The sequence below is a fragment of the Sciurus vulgaris genome, assembly GCF_902686455.1.
Source record: "Sciurus vulgaris genome assembly, chromosome: 3".
Classification (NCBI taxonomy): domain Eukaryota; kingdom Metazoa; phylum Chordata; class Mammalia; order Rodentia; family Sciuridae; genus Sciurus; species Sciurus vulgaris.
In genome coordinates, this window is record NC_136463.1 from 63,968,404 (window position 1) to 63,984,445 (window position 16,042).

A 16,042-nucleotide genomic window follows, 5' to 3' on the forward strand; every position below is an offset into this window, starting at 1 on the left:
ACATGAAGCAGGGGGAAGACTCTTGCTTTTTGGAAAGTCTCTCTTGACAGCCTCAAAGGACACAGGTGGCAGCTGCTGTCCTGTGGAGGTAACTTGCGTGGGATGGGCCAGGAGATAGGCCGGATGGTGCTATGTGGCTTCACATTATTGCACTGGGACCTTGGGGACCTGCCTCCAGGCTCTGCTTGGCCACTGCTTCTCTCTGACTCCAGACATCTCTCCAGGCTTCATGGCCAAAACCAAGATGTGCTCCTGGCAGCCGCTAGGAGTCTGAATCCTGGGACTCAGTTTGGAGTCAACTAGTCCAGCTGTGGAGAGACCCTGATGCCCCTCCCTGGTTGAGAGGCAGGGAATGCCCTTCTGTGCCACCCCACATCCGTCTGCCTGGCACAAGGACAGCAGGCAGCCTGTGAGCCCGGGAAGCACTTGTGAGCTATGGCTGCTCTGCTTGGAGGCTCCCAAAGCCCCCAGAAATTATGGGAATTAGAGAGGAAGGGAGATATTTTCAGCAAACATTCTGCCAAGGCAAAGCAGATGGTGGAAAATTTTGCATACTAAAAACACAAGAAAAACATTTTTTTAATGTAAAGGAATGATGATAAGGCCCTGGGGAGTGCAGAGACATTTCCAAGTAGTCCTCCAGAGCCCACCAGGCTGAGTGGCTGCAAATGTAGAGCTGTCCCTTCTGGGACAGAGGATGGCTGCCCCACTTGCACACAGGCCTGCGTCTGTGGCCTGAAATTTTACTGAGATGCCTCCCACATCTGAGGCTCTGCTTTGGTGGCAGCGGGAGGGGAGTGTGGGGTGGGGAAGAGGCACTGACTCTGAGTCAGACACTTGGGTCTGTGTCCTGTCTTTGCTACTTCCCAGCTGTGGGACTTTGGACCAGTTTCTTTACCTCTCTGTGTGCTCGGTAGGCTCAGCAATGAAATGGGGGTTGAAGACCCCCTCCCTGGGTGTCTGAGCATTAAGAGGTAACACAAGTTGTGTCTGGCATGTGGCAGGTGCTTGAGAGATGAGAGCTATTTTATTTGTGTGCACGTGTTTGTGTGTATGGGTAGCATCTTGATCTCATAGGGCCGTGTTGCCTGGTGCAGGGCTGACCTTGGGGTTCACCATGTTTAGTGCCCAGGAGCACAGGTCCCTAAGCTCTGCTTTGTAGGATGTTGAGATCACAGGATACCTCCAGTCTGAGCTGGGTTGTGAACCAGGGCTATCCATTGCCAGGACCATGGCTCCCCCACCTCACCCAGTACCCAGAGGGCACCCACAGTCTCATCCTAATGTCTCTGCTCCTTCAGAAAATCTCCATGTGCCAGGCGTGGTGGCATACATCTGCAATCCCAGCGACTCGGGAGGCTGAGGCAGGAGGTTTGTGAGTTCAATGCCAGCCTCAGCAACTTAGCAAGGCACTAAGCAACTCAGCAAGACCCTGTCTCTAAATCAAAAATAATAAGGGTTGGGGATGTGGTTAAGCACCCCTGGGTTCAATCCCTGCTACAAGGAAAGAAGGAAGGAAGGGAAGGAAGGAAGGAAGGAAGGAAGGAAGGAAGGAAGGAAGGAAGGAAAGGAAGGGAAGGGAAGGAAGGGAAGGAAGGGAAGGAAGGGAAGGAAGGGAAAGGAAAAGAACAAACTCCTCTCTAGGCAGCCAGTTGCCTCTGTACACCAACATTCCCCTCTGGGTCCTCTCTGGGCCTTTCCCTCTGAGTCAGAGGCTGTGTGTAGTATGAAAGAGAGACTTCTAGCTCATTCTCAAACACCTAGGGTAGAACTTGGGCTCTGCTTTGGATGCACCTGGAAAAATACCTCAAATTTCTGAACCTCAGTCTTTTCATCTATAAAATGGAGACAAAAATAACTACAAATAAAATAAGGTTAAGCAGGACAAAAAGTTATATGAGGGCTGGGATGTAGCTCAGTGGTGAAGTGCTTGCCTAGTTGGTGCGGGTGCCCTGCCTTGGATCCCTAGCACTACATACAAACGTGCGCACACACATACTTATATACATAGCTACTAGCTGCACATCTTCAAATGTTTTTAAAGGGTGGAATCTAATTTAGCCTCCAGCAGCCCAAACTATAGCCTTGATAGTCTCCTCTGCCCTGAGGAAGGAGGTATGAAAAGTGACCTCTCTCCTCTTCTGACATTGTGTTTCTTTTCCTTCCAAAGCCTGCCTTGATTTCCCAGCCAAGCCAGGAACCACTGAGGGCAAGGCCACATCTGACTCCTTCCTTGAGCCTGACCAGTGGGCTGTAGGCAAAGCAGGCACAGGAAACCCCAGGGCCCTAATTGTCACCTCTGTCCCCATAGAAGAGCTGGACATTCTACCATGCAGGCACCTCTCACTGCCTCCCCCTTAAAGGACATTCAAGGTGGACAAGCGAGGTCACAGGTATCCTCAGACTGAGTAGGGACAGGGCTGGGGGTGGGGGAGGGTCGGTCAGAGGCTGGTTGCCATGGACATTGAATGAGTGGGTCCTGAGGGACAGGGCACCGCTCTTGAGGGTTGGGTGGGAAAGGAGAAATGGATCTTCTTTTGGTTTGGAAATCCGCTAGGGCCTGAACAGGGAGAAAAGTGGCCCCAAGGCCCACGGAGCCTGTCCTCCCAGGGATGGGTCTGCTGACAGCCAAGAGATGCTCAGAACTGGGCTGTCCCTCCCTCCCAGGCTCTGGGGTCAGGCGATCTGGTGTGCTCCCAGCATTCAGATGGCCACCAACCTGACCACCTCATCTGCAATTCAGGGAGGGTCACAGGACCACCTGGGAGGCCTGGGTGAGGCTGTGGCACCTGTGTGACGGTGAGGCAGGTGGGGCGCCCCCTTCTAGTTGCCACTGGAGGACCCTGAGGTGGCCGAAGGGCGGGTCAGAGGGGCAGCACAGACTGGGCCGGGTAGGCAGACATGGAGAGTGGAGGGCTTCCTGTGCTTATTCATTCGCCATCGATTTTAATTTCCTCCTGCTCTCAGGCTCACAGACAGGTAGGAGGCACCACATAACGAAGATAAATCCTCAGATGGATAGAGATGTGGTTGCCAGTGTAGAAATCCCGTGGCCCCTCCCTCATTTGAGATGCTCTGGATAGAACAGGAGGTAGACGGATACAAGCTCAGAGCTGCTCCTCCAGAGAGAACATGATACACAAGATTGTAGGATGGCGGCCTTCAGGGACATGGGAAGTCAGGGAGGGCTTCCTGGAAGAGGTGGAATTTAAGGATGGGTATGATTTAGGCAGGTATGAAAGCTGGGGTGGGGGCGTGCCAGGCATCCCAGATGGAGACCAGGAAAAGCCAAGGCCAGGCCTGTTCCCTGGCTCAGGCACTTGGGGTCCAGGGGGCTGGGCTGGGCTGGCCTGGGTGTTCTCTGCATCGGTAGGAGACAGATTTTGCTTCTGGCTTCTGGCAGACATAAAACACAGCTAGGGCCCACCTCCTGCCTCCTCCTCTGCTGGGATGAACGGTGTCTTCTGCCGTTCCCCGACTGCAGTGCTTTCTTTTATTTAATCTCTTTGTGCCTCTCGCTGATGTTTCCCAAAATCTCTTTCTGCCTTTGCATTTCTTATCTGTATTTCCCCTCTCTTCTGGGTCTCCATGTGTTCTGAGTCTTCCTGGGTCTGTTTCTTGGTTCTTTTTCAGTTTCTATCTCTAGTCCAGATGGATTAGAGACCTCTGTCTCTGGACCTCTCTCTTCCCCCAGGGCGCTCTGCCATAGAGACCAGGCTTCTGTGGCCTCTAGGGCTTGTGCCTGTTTCCTCACCTGGGTCAGAACCTCAGCCCCTCCTCAGCCCCAGGGAATCTGCCCAGAGCCATGGTGTGAGGTGGGCCACCGGCCTTGCCTGGATCCCATGGTTACCCAGGGGTACCCAAGGCAGAGGAAGCCTCTCCCCTTCCTGTGTGGACCCTGGGTCTCTGCTGCCTGCTCCTGGACCAGCCCCATCTGAAAGGCTGGCCTCACCCTGCGATGGGCAGGAGGCCCCAGAAGGACCTGCCGAGCATGTTACTGCGAAGCTGGCACTGTTATTGCCCAGGGTTTTATTGGAGACAGACAAAGCAGAAGGCCCAGATTCATCCACTTCACCTGGGTCCCCCAAGGCCACTAAATCTAGAGTGGATGGAATTAAGTTGTAAGTTCACTGGGCAAGACTGGTGAGCAGCTGGAGAGGTTGGCTGTCTGCGTGGGGAGCCCAGTGCCGGCCTGGCCCCGGAGGTGGTTCAACGCCCCTCGCTGCACTGGGGCCAGAGGCAGGCTTTCCTGTTTCAGTTCAGCAGGGGGTGAGAAACCCCAAGACCTCACCTTGCACTGGAATCTCCAGTCAGCTGAGGCCATCATCAGATTTGGGCAAATTAGAGGTGACAGCTGTGCTCCATCCTGTGGTATGGCTAATGAGGGCCTTTTGCCCTTGTAAAATCAATCTCCAAGGCGGTGAGGACACCCAGGACAGGCAGGAGGGCTGCTGGGGAAGGGGAGGTGTGGCAGTGGGGGTTGGGGTGGCCTCGGGGTGGCCCTGCTGTTCAATGACACTGCACTTGTGTTTGGCTTAAACAAGGGCTCCAAGACAAGCCAAATTCATATGCGTGGTGCATGGGCTTCCCTTCCAAAACACAGCCGTCTTAAGATATGGCTGGGCCTGTTTCTCTGAGATTTAAGGAAGGGCAGAGTTTCCTGAAAGCTCAGGTCTCTCTCTTCCCTTTCTTGCTGAGATGACAGAGAAGGTTATTTGACCTCTCCATACTTTAGTATCCTCTTCTGTAAAGTGGACAATGCTGGAGTCCCACCAGGTTGTGGGGATCACAAGAAATACTAGATGCACTGTTCTGCCATGAACAACCATGGAGTCTACAGCAGCTGCCACTGGGACTGCTTTCTTTCCTTCCTTTTCCTTCCTCCCTCCCTCCCTCCCTTCCTTTCTTCCCTTTCGCTTTCTAACTTTTTTTTTTCCCCAAGACAGAGTCTTGCTAAGTCGCCCAGGCTGGCTTCCAACTTGGGATCCTCCTGCCTCAGGCTCCTGAATAGTTGGGATGATAGGCATGCACCACTGCACCCAGCTCGGAGCTGTTTTATTTCACTTCACTAAGGTTCAAAGAAGTCCCATCCCTGTATAGAATGAAGACAAAAGGCACCCAAGCCCTCCCTGGGCCTGGCTGAGTGACAACCACAGGAGAAGACCAAAGAAGGACCAATGGTCAGTGTCTTCTCTTGTGGGGCTCCTGGGCTTGAGCTTCCTCAGCATATTTTCCTGCCTCCATAATTCAAGTCCCCAAACAGCTGGCGGGGGCCACAGACAAGATGGTCTGACTACAACCTTTGCTCATTTGCTTACTGATTTTCTTGACTCAAACAGCAGTCCTCCTAAAGGCCAGGCGCGTGTGTGTACCGCGTGGCACCTGCACACCCCTTTCAGATGGTGCACAGCTTGCCCGCCCTCCTCTCCAGTCCCGCCTGGCTCATGTGTCTCTGTGTGTGGCTGGTGGCTTCCGTTATCTTTACATAAAAAACAAACAAAAAAGACAACCAGTCCAGGTACTTCCAGCTCCCCACGCAGGGAGAAAAATGGAGAGAGATGGGAGTGGTGATTAAGCCTAAGTGGCGATCCCGCGGATGGGACCCGACAGGCAGCTCAGAAGCACTTAGCGAAAGTGGGGTGGGTGGGGTGGGACTGGGTGGCAGCACGGGCCTGGAGGACGAGTGTGACATGTTCAGGTGCCTGTGTTTGGGTGGGAGGCGATGTGGAAATGGGACCAGTCAAGGCTGCTTCATGAGGGGATCTGAGCGCTGCTCTGCCACCTGCCTGAAATTCCTCTGCAAGGGTGCATGACCTTGGATTTGCACTACAAGAAAACCAGAAGAGAATGGACTCCTGCCCTAGCTCCTCATCCATCCAACCAATGGGAATCCAACACCCAGAGGAAAAAAGACACCCCAAGCCAAGGCTTTCCTTGTGGGGTGGCCCTGTAAGCCCCCACTGGCAAGGCCATGGAGGTGATGGTGGTGGGTCACCTCTTGCTCCCAACAGACACAGAGACACTATAGGCAGTGGTCACGGGTTAGGATTAGGTTCAGGGACTCAGACATGTGACATGGTTGGGCTCCTGCCTTCAATTGACCAGGTAGAAGGTCAGAGTGTGCAGTAAGTGGGTGAGATATGAGAAGCCCTCACTTCTACAAAGAAGCCTGTCCATTTTTCTTACAACAGGTACCCTGGTTGGTCCACTGCTATTCTCCTTCTTTTTATCGGGCTCCTCACTAAATTGCTTAGGATCTTGCTAAGTTTGCTGAGGCTGGTCTCAAACTTGCCATCCTCCTGCCTCAGCCTCCCGCATCACTGGGATTACAGGTGTGCACCATTATACCTGGCTCCTTTCTTCTTAATAACCCTGCAAGTGTGACGTTAGAAGAAAGTCAGAGATAATAGGGAGGGGTCAAGACTGCAGCAAACCAGAGAATGTGAGCCCTATGTAAAGGCAGAAGCTGCTATAAACCTGGACCAATTTTTTAAAGAGTGGGGCAGACCTCCCACTTTCAAAAAAGAAGCCAGAGCTCCATTAAAAAAAAAAAAAAAAAAAAAAAAAAAAGTCAGATTTTTTCAAATTTAAAAAAGTTGACAATGAATTTTGAGCAGTAAGCTAGATTGAGTCCCTGCTCTACCAGTCTGTGACCTACAGCATAGGCAAATGTCTAACCTTGCATGGACAGATGGCATCCCACCTCCCAACATGGACGCTTCCTGCTCTGCTCTGACTCCTTCCACCTCTTCAGGTAGCCTGGCCTCCTGTAAGGACACACACTCTGAGGTGCTCTAAAGGCTTCTGGGAATTCAGGAACTATGGCCAGCCAATGTGATCAAAGTGGCAAGTTCAGAGTCCACTGGGGAAATACTAGGGAGGGGAGAGGTCGGTTGGGCGCTCTGAGGAGCTTCCAAAATGCTAATTTCTCAGAAACAGAGAAAGAAGGAAGGCAGCATAGCAACAGCTGGCTCTGGGCAGTGAGCAATCCTGTCTGAAAATAAAACATTTTACAATCCACAACCGAGGCTCATTAAGAATGAATGGATCTACTGGTATAAATAGCACGCTGCGTTAAGAAGTCAGGAAACAGCATATGCATTTGATGGAAAAACGGCTGCCACAGAACTGCTTATTAGCTCTGTCGGCTGCAGCTCTGTGCTAACAAGACAGAGGTCGTGGGTTCAAAGCCTGCGTGGGCCACGTGGCTTCTCTAGTCTTGGGTCACAGAATATATCTTCTGCCCTGGACCTGGTGCCAATATGTGGGCATAACAGAGAGCTTTTTCCAGTTCTGGATCCATAAGACCCCCACTATAATATCTAGCCTCTGACTGCTCCCCGTAACAGGGAGCTCACTACCCTGTCAGACACAAAACACTCCATTCTGTGGTTAGATGACTATAGATCAAGAGCTAGAACTTTCCTGTCCTGCCCCATCTCTACTTGGGGGAAGGTGGCCCTCACCAGCTGTGTCCTCTGTCATGTTTGACTGTGGACTGGATGCAAAAGGGGTGCTCTGAGCAGAAGTGAGGAGCCAATCACATCCTGCCCCGAGTGTGGATGGGGGGACAGGTGCAGAGACTGAAGGGCATGTGGACTCGGGCTGAGCGCAAGCTGCTGAGCAGGCAGAGGGCAGGAACGGGGCTGAGATGCAGAAGCAGCTGTGGCCGCCCCTCCCTCTCTGGGGACGCTCCTTGGCAACCTGGCAGCAACCCCTTTACTCAAGCCAGTCTTGCGGGTGGGGTGGTCTGTTCCCAGTGTTCAAAAATCCTCTGTCCCAGTCAGAAAGGAAAAGCCAGCCTAGTGGTGATGTGGGCAGGAGCTTCACTCTGTCCCACAGGGAAGAGCAAGAGACTGGGATTCAGAAGCCTGGGTCCCCGGCCCTCATGGCTACAGCCCAGCCGCCTACGTGACCTTAGGCAGACTTCCCCTCCTCATCCATCATGAAGAGTCAATTTCATTGTCTGTAGCTGCCCCATGGCTGTTCTGAGCATCAAATGAGATAATGACCATGAGTCACAGAGGGCTCTGAGGCCAGCACAGACCTGGATGACTCGGCTCCTCCAGGAGCGCAGGGAGATGGCGCGCTCGGCGGGTGGGTAGACGGGTTAGCCGGGGGTCACTCAGCCAGGGCAGCCCTGGATAAACCTCTGTGGCCTGAGCTGATCCAGACTGCTCAACCCCAAGGGAACCCCGAAGCTCACTTTCACTGGAACACAGTTTGGGATTTTGAAAGAAATTTACTTAAACTATAGTGAATCACTGAAATGATAACAAAACTCCTATATTTCTTCAAGTTACCCAAATGGAACAAATCCAAAACCTCGAAGTACTTTTCTAGAACAGACCTTGAAGAGAACCAGCATCATTCTGTTTGAAGTGGTCCAGGAAGCCAGTGTCCAGCACAGGAGAACGAGGGCAGGTGGGGGCTGGTGCATATAGGGGGGCTCCTGGGCAGGGGGCGGGGGTGGTTCTGAGGAGACACTGTGACCCAGGCAGACCCAGACTCACAGAGAAGGGAAGCGCATTGGGCTCAGAGCTTCAGGAAGTCCAGGCATTTGAAGTAGACTGTGCCCAAGATGGGGCCCTTTTTGTGTCTCTACCATCCCAGAGGGGAGAGGTGAGGAGGAACTGGGTATTTGTATCCTGTGAACAAAACTTTTTAGGATCTGGAGAAGAGTGGGCCCAGCTCTATAGAGATGATGACCGTGAGCCCTCGGTACCGGTTCTGCCATTTATACCTCATGCCTCACAGAGAAACAGACCGGGCAGAAACAACAGCTGACTTTATTTATCACTGCTATAAACCTGGAGCAATAAATGATCTGCCAGGCAAAAGCAGCCTGGAACACACACTCCACACACCTTGATTGGGCAGGAGGGTGGAGAACTGTCCCCAGAGACGACCAGGTCAGATTCTGGGGCCAGTTACCAGGAGGGACTCAGGTTGTGCTGTTCACTACCCCTTTCTATGGCGAGAATGAGTGTCTACTGTGGGCAGCCTTCCTGGGGACCACCAAGGGGTCTGCAGGCAAATTCTTGGCTCAAATCAACACACAGAATCCAGAAAGGGGATCAGAGCAAACCCAGAGAGTCAGTTCCCTGTCCTCTGGGGCCACAGCAGTCACCAGCTGTCTTCAAGGTAACAGAGGAGAGGGCCATGTTTCCACTTTCCTTGACACTCTCATGGCTTTATTTATTTTTAGGTGGCAGCCTCGAAGTCCTGGACTCCTGGGCTCAAGGAATCTTCTTCCCTCAGCCTTCAGACTGCTGGGACTATGGGTACATGCCACTGTACCCAGCTTTCTTTTTTTTATTCTATACTGGGAATTAAACCCATGGCCTTGTGCATGCTGGGCAAGTGCTACACTGAGCTACATCCCCAGCCCTTTTTGTTTATTTTGAGACAGGGTTTTACCAAGTTGCCCAGACTGGTTTTGAACTTGTGACCCTCTTGTTTCTTTTGAGTAGCTAGGATTATAGGCATGCAACACCGTGCCCAGTTCATTATTATTATTATTTTTATTTTCACAGAACTGGGATCGAACCCAGGGCCTCGAGCATGTTAGGCGAGCACTCTGCCATCAAACTATGTTCTCAGCCCTCCATTATTTTATTTGTACATTTAGACCTTAAATGTGTTTCTGAATTAATATAAAAGGGGATGGAAATCTAATTACACTAGCTCCAGTTATTAAACTGTTATTTTCCCATTGAAGTGAAAAAGCTACCTAAATTCAGCTTCTACACATTCTTAGGTCTATTCTTCCTCTATTATAGTCTACTTATCTATTTATTTATTCTATAATAAATAAGCTATTCTCTAACTTCCTCATGAATTTTTAAATTCAGATATAATTCTTATCCCATAAAGCTCACCCTTTGAAAGTATACAATGCAGTGGTTTTTAGTACAGTCATAAAGTTGTGTAACCATCACCACTATCTAATTTTAGAACATTTTTATCATCTCTAGAAGAAATCCTGTACCCATTAGCAGTCATTCTCCACATCCCCCCACAGTCCCCAACCCCTGGAAATCGCTAATCTACTTGCTGTCTCTATGGATTTGTCTATTCTGAACATTTTGTATAAAAGGGATCATACAATATGTGGCTCCTTTTGGTGTTTGGGTGTCGTTCTAGGAATTGAACCTAGGACCCCATACATGCTAGGCAAATGCTCTACCACTGAGCTGCATCCCTAGTCCTTAAATTTTCTTTTGAGACAGGGTCTAAGTTGTCCAGACCTCAAATTTGTAATCCTCCCGCCTCAGTCTCCTGAGTCTTTGGGATTACAGGCGTGTGCCCCTGTGCCTAGCACATGGCCTAGTGACTCTGGCTTCTTTGACTTAGGTAATGTTTTCAGGATTCATTCATGTTACAGCATCTATCAGTACTTCATCCCTTTTCAGACCTGAGTAATTTCATTGATTATGTCACATTCTGTTTATCCTTCATTAGGCGAGACTCATTTGGGTTGTTTCTACTTTTTGGATACTATGAATAGTGTTGTAAGAACACTTGTATTTCTGTGAACTTTAAAAAAATCAACTTATTCATTCCTTCCTAATAAATCCACTGAGAATCTGACAGGAATTATAATATGCTTATAAATTGGGAAGGGCTGAGATTCTTATCTGCCTCTCTGTTCAGGGCTTATTTTTTGTACTTTGATAAGTGTTATAGACTAAATATTTGTGTCCTCTCCCGGACCCCAATTCATGTCAAAACTCTAAAGCTCAGTGTGGTCATATTTGGAGATGGGGACTCAAAGGAAGAAATTAGGGTCAAAGGAGGTTGTAGGGCAGGGTCTATGGATTAGTGTTCTCATAAAAGAGACTAGAGAGTGCTGTTTCCCTCTGTCCTTGAATTCATGCACTGAGCAAGAAGGCAGCCCACTGCATCCAAGAGCAGGGCCCTCCCCAGGCAGCAGCCCTGCTGGCACCTTGATCTTGGCCCTCCGCTTCCAGGACTGAAAGGAAAACGAAGTGCTGTTGTTTAAGACCCCTGGCCTGGTGTTTTGTTATAGCAGTCCAAGCAGACTAGTACAATAATACTTTATGATTTTCTTTAAAAATTTTTTTCTTGGTATTTAATTATTTTTGTTGGAATTACGAATGGGGTTTCCGTTTTCTACTTCTAATTAGTGTAGGTTGAAGCTATTGACTTTGTTATAGATGTAGCTTAGGTCCTGGCAATTTCCAATTTTTCTTATTCTTTCTAGAGGGTTGTTTTAGTAGAACCTGTTTTCTTGCTATATAATCACATAATCTGCAAACAGGTGAACCACTTTTCTTCTCTTCCAATATTAACAGATAATTTTATTTTCTTGATTACATTAGTTAAAAATTATATGGGCTTGGGGGCGTTAGCTCAATGATAGACTGCTTGCTTTGTATGTGTGAGGACCTGAGTTTGACAACCAGCACTGGTAACAACAACAAACTATAAAATACTGTTGAATGATGAAGTATTCTTTTTTTTTTTTTTCAGTACGGGGTTCAGGGAATGAACCCTGGAGACATTCAACCTCTAAGCTATATCCCCAGTTCTTTCTATTTTGAGATAGGTTCTAAGTTGCTGAGGCTGTCCTCAAACTTGAGATCTTCCTGCCTCAGCCTCCCAAGCTGCTGAGATTACAGGTATGCGCCATCACACCTGGTGATGATGGGGTATTCTTGACTTGAATTTTAATTGAACATGGTTTGACTGCTTTAAAAATTAATATAGTATTTGATTTTTATATATTTTTCCTTTTTTGGTAATTTTATCAGATACAGTTTCCTTTTACTTTCACATCACTTCAACTTTTTATTTAGCAAAATTGTTTGGAAATGTTCAGGCAAGGGAGACCTTTCAAAGTAAGACAGGAAACAGACACCACAAATCAAAAGACACACTTGACTTCACACACACAGAATTGTCTTTGAATGGTGAAACATACTATCATAAAGGCTAAAACTCAAACCAGACCAAGTGGAAAGTTAAGAAGTTAATATTTGCAGGCCATTTGGTGCCATGTGATATTCCTAACATATACGGAGCTCTGACAAATCAAGATTAAGAAAACAAATTAGCAGAAAATGAGCCATGGATTTGAACAGACCATTTTTAAAAGAGGAAATCTGAATAATCAATAAATAACAGACAAAAGAAGAGATATTTGAATGTCCGCATTAAAACAATGAAACCCCACTTCTCATCCTGCATCTTGGGCCCAATTATAAACCTCAGTAATATTCATGACCAGCCAAGATGCAGGTAGATGTGTCTCACAGGGGTGAGTATAAATGACTAGAATAGCTTTATAATATAGTTGGCAACATCTGTTGCAATTTAAAACAGGCCGCCCCATTTTTGAAAACTATTGCACACATAAAAAAGCTATGGTTAGAGCTGGGTGTGGTGGTGCACGCCTGTAATCCCAGCAGCTTGGGAGGCTGAGGCAGGAGGATTGTGAATTCAAAGCCAGCCTCAGCAACTTAGTGAGGCCCTCAGCAACTTAGGGAGACCCAGTCTCTAAATAAAATATGAAAAGGGCTGGGGACGTGGCTCAGTGGTTAAGCGCCCCTGGGTTCAATTCCTAGTACCAAAAAAAAAAAAAAAAGAAAGAAAAAAAAAAGAAAGTAAAAAGCTTTCGCTTATGGCATTTTATCCATAAATACATTTTGGAATTGCTTGCAGTGGTGAAAAGGGAGAAACCATCTGAATGTCCATGAATAATGAAATCACGGTGCACTATTCTATGGGATTTTATTCATCCATTCACATGAATGAAGTAAAATCTATATCTAGTGGTCTGGAGGGATGCCCGAGGTAGTCTTTTAAAACAACGAAGTCATGGGTAAGAGCCTATTTATTTTTGTGGCTCAACAAAAGCAAAACTAAAAATTTCACTGCTTAGATTTGTGTCTGTTTGTAGGTAATAGTGAGAAAGGGGTTTGGACAAGAGCAAGAAGAAGAGATGATTAGTTTTCATACCCTGTTGAATTATTTAACTTGTATTCTTATGTAATTAAAAATGAACAAAGAAAATCCAGAGGAGGAGGAACAGCAGCGCACATCAGAAACATCAATACATTCTCGCGGTTGCTCTGAGGATTGAAAAGTTCATGGTTCGCCTCTATCGATTTTCCCTCCTCTTCCAACTGGGCACAGGAAAAAATGGGGCGGGCAGTGGGGTGGGGAGAAGTTGGGAGCTGCAGGTGCGAGAGCCCAAGGGCTGAGAGGCAGAGGGAGAAGAGGGGAGATGGAGGGAAGAGCGTCAGAGAGATGGAGAGGCCGAGGGAGGTGGTGAGTGAGCTGGTGCTGGGATCTGCCCCATGCCCTTGAGAGGGGCTGTGGGCAGGAGGATGCTGGCCTAGGGGTCCTCACAGGCCAGGAAGAGAGTTGTCTTGGGAGAGAGAGTGTTTTTAGCAGCCTCCCAGTGTCACCTGGGGCCATCCAGGAGACCCTGGGCCCAGAGGAAACTGCTGCACCTAATGAAAACCCCCCACGGGTCTCCTTGCAAATGCCCTGAAGCAAGTGGGTGGTTCATTCATCCATTTGTGCTCTTATCCAATAAGCTTCTATCCCGGGCTGCCCCCATGCTGTGTGCTGAGGAACTGGCCTGACAGGACAGACGTGGGTGGCCGTTAGTGAGCTCAGTCTGGACCCACACCATGGCTGCAGCCCTGAGTCCCCAAGCCCAGCAGACTGCCTGGCCCTGGGGCCTGGATGCTGGGGCTCGGGTGGAGGGCAAGCCACGCAGAGCCAGAAGATCACCAACAGGACATCCCGTCAGACGTGTCCTGCGGGTTGCCTGCTGTCTGCTCCCTGGAGCCCAATAGCTAGGATGGCAGCCAGCAGAGACTGAGACAGCTGGCAGCTTGGGGACCTTCCCAGAGGCTTCCGCCACTTCATCTTGAGGCCAAGTGAACTATTAGGAAACCACAGGAGGGCTTTGGAGGGCCCTCCCTGCCCCCAGGCTCAGGACAGCTGCTATAAGGACTCAGGCTCCCCAGGGCCTTCTGCTCTCCCAGAAGCATCTAGAAGCCATCCTGGACCCCTGTGAGTACATGGCCAGACCTGGGATAGCCAGAGGACTCAACTCCATTGGAAAGCACTGACCCCACAAGATAACCATAGAGGACACAAAAATCACCCAGGAACAGGCTTTGGAGCAGCTCAGGGGCAGTCAGCCATCTGTGGTTCTCCTGTGCCCTTCTTCGCCCACCTAGCATGGCGGCTCCCTCGGCTCACTGTGTCTCTGCCTCTGCCACCAGTTCTTCTTCCTGCCTCCACCCAAATTTGGTCCTGCTCACCCCCACTACACGTCAGTATCCCAGTGCTGCCACTCTCAGTGTGGATGCAGGTGTCCCAGGCCACCACAACCAGACAGGCCACCAGTCCTCTCTGTCTGGCTGCCCCTTGGGATGACACGTGTCAGGACTTTCACATCCCTGGCACAGACCTGGCACAGACCTGGTGTGGGGTGGGTATTGCTATCTGGTACTTCAGAGAACACGTTCCCACGGGGGAGCCTCTACATGGCCTGGTCTGGCCTTGGTGCAAATTGGTAAGAAACAGTGCTGATTTCAAGGTGTGGGGCACCAGCCTCCTCGCCCACATAATGAAAAGGCCATCTGTGTTTGTGTGGCTGAGGAGGTGGCAGGGGCTCTGCTCCTGCCCAGAGCATGTGTGTGTGTCTGTCAGCGCCTATGTGTGCTTGTGAGTGTGTGCGTGCGTGCACAAGCGTGCACGTGTGTCTGTAAGCTTGTGTGTGTGCTTGTGAGTGGGTGTGCATGTGCTGATCTGGAGCAGATAGTGTAGTGATGACCCCTTGGGGTGCTCACAGGGACCTCAGGGCTTCTCCTCCTCAACCTGCTCAAAGCAACATTCTGATTCTGCTAGTGTCCACCAGCTTGTTTCCAAGGTCACATCTCTTCCCTCAGACAGAGGGACAAAGACACATCCAGACAGGGCTCCAGAGAAAGCCCAGCTTTGAGGGTGGAAAAGGGACAAGATGGAAGATGGCCCCTTCCTGAGGGCTGCCAGCCAGGGCACTTCCCTCGGGCCAGTGTCTGAGCTGGGTGAGTCCCCTCCCGCCTCCTGTAGGGACTCTCGCTGCCCTCTCTGCCCTGGGGTCTGTGACGTCCCGGAAGCTGAACTCATGGGAATTAGAAGTAGATAGTCGAGTAGAATCGGGAAGGAATGCAGGCTGCAGAAGGAGCCAGGGACATGGAGGAAAAAATGCCTGGAGAAGAGACAGGGAGGAGTTAACACTGGTTCTGTCTGGAAGGGTTGACACACAGGGAGTTTTTGCCTCCTCGAGTATATTGCTTGACAACCTTCACATTTTTATTATAAACCTGAATTACTCTTGTAATAAAAAAAAATGGCCCAAGTGCTATAGTCAGATGTAGGTCATTATCCACAGATGTTCAAAGCCCCTGAGAAGCAGCTGCCAGGCCAAGCATCTTGGGGCTCCTTCCCCCAAGATAAGCCCCCTGCCCCTCTGGCTGCTGTCTCACTTAGGACTCTGAGACCCTGGGGTGAAACGCGGTCATGGCAGGGCGGGAAGATAAAGGCCTGCCTTTGAACCCGGCTCTGCCATGCACTAGCTGGGCTGGGCCTCCCTCTTTGGGCCACAGGCTATTCCTCTGTAAAACGGGGCTATTAAATACCTTCCCTGTCTACCTCTTGAGTTTGCTTGAGACCAGAAACCTTGAAAAGAAGCCTAGAAACACAAAAACATCAAGAAACTGTGGAAAGCCCTCTACAGCACCAGGTGCTGTCCCAAGAGGACACATCCACCTCAGTGCAGGCACCACAAATGGCAAGGGCACTGGGCACAAAGTTACCTTGCTCATTAGGGACAGGAAGCCATTCTTGAGACATAAGATGAGTGTAGGGAGGAGGTGGCCTTTTTACCTCTTGCAAGAAAACTTTACCTGACATCCTATTTCTGCAAAGATCTTTAGTGTTGCTTGTAGTACCCCTGCCTCTGAATGAGCGCTTGTTTGGGAAACTGCCCCCCCCCCCCCCCCCGAACTCTCCT

At 49.8% G+C, this 16,042-nt stretch overlaps 1 protein-coding gene across 10 annotated transcripts in view; it reads right to left on the reverse strand.

Annotated features, from left to right (window-relative positions):
- Positions 1 to 16,042, reverse strand: part of RPH3AL (rabphilin 3A like (without C2 domains)) — a 259,447-nt gene that overhangs the window by 8,560 nt on the left and 234,845 nt on the right. The window lies entirely within an intron of this gene.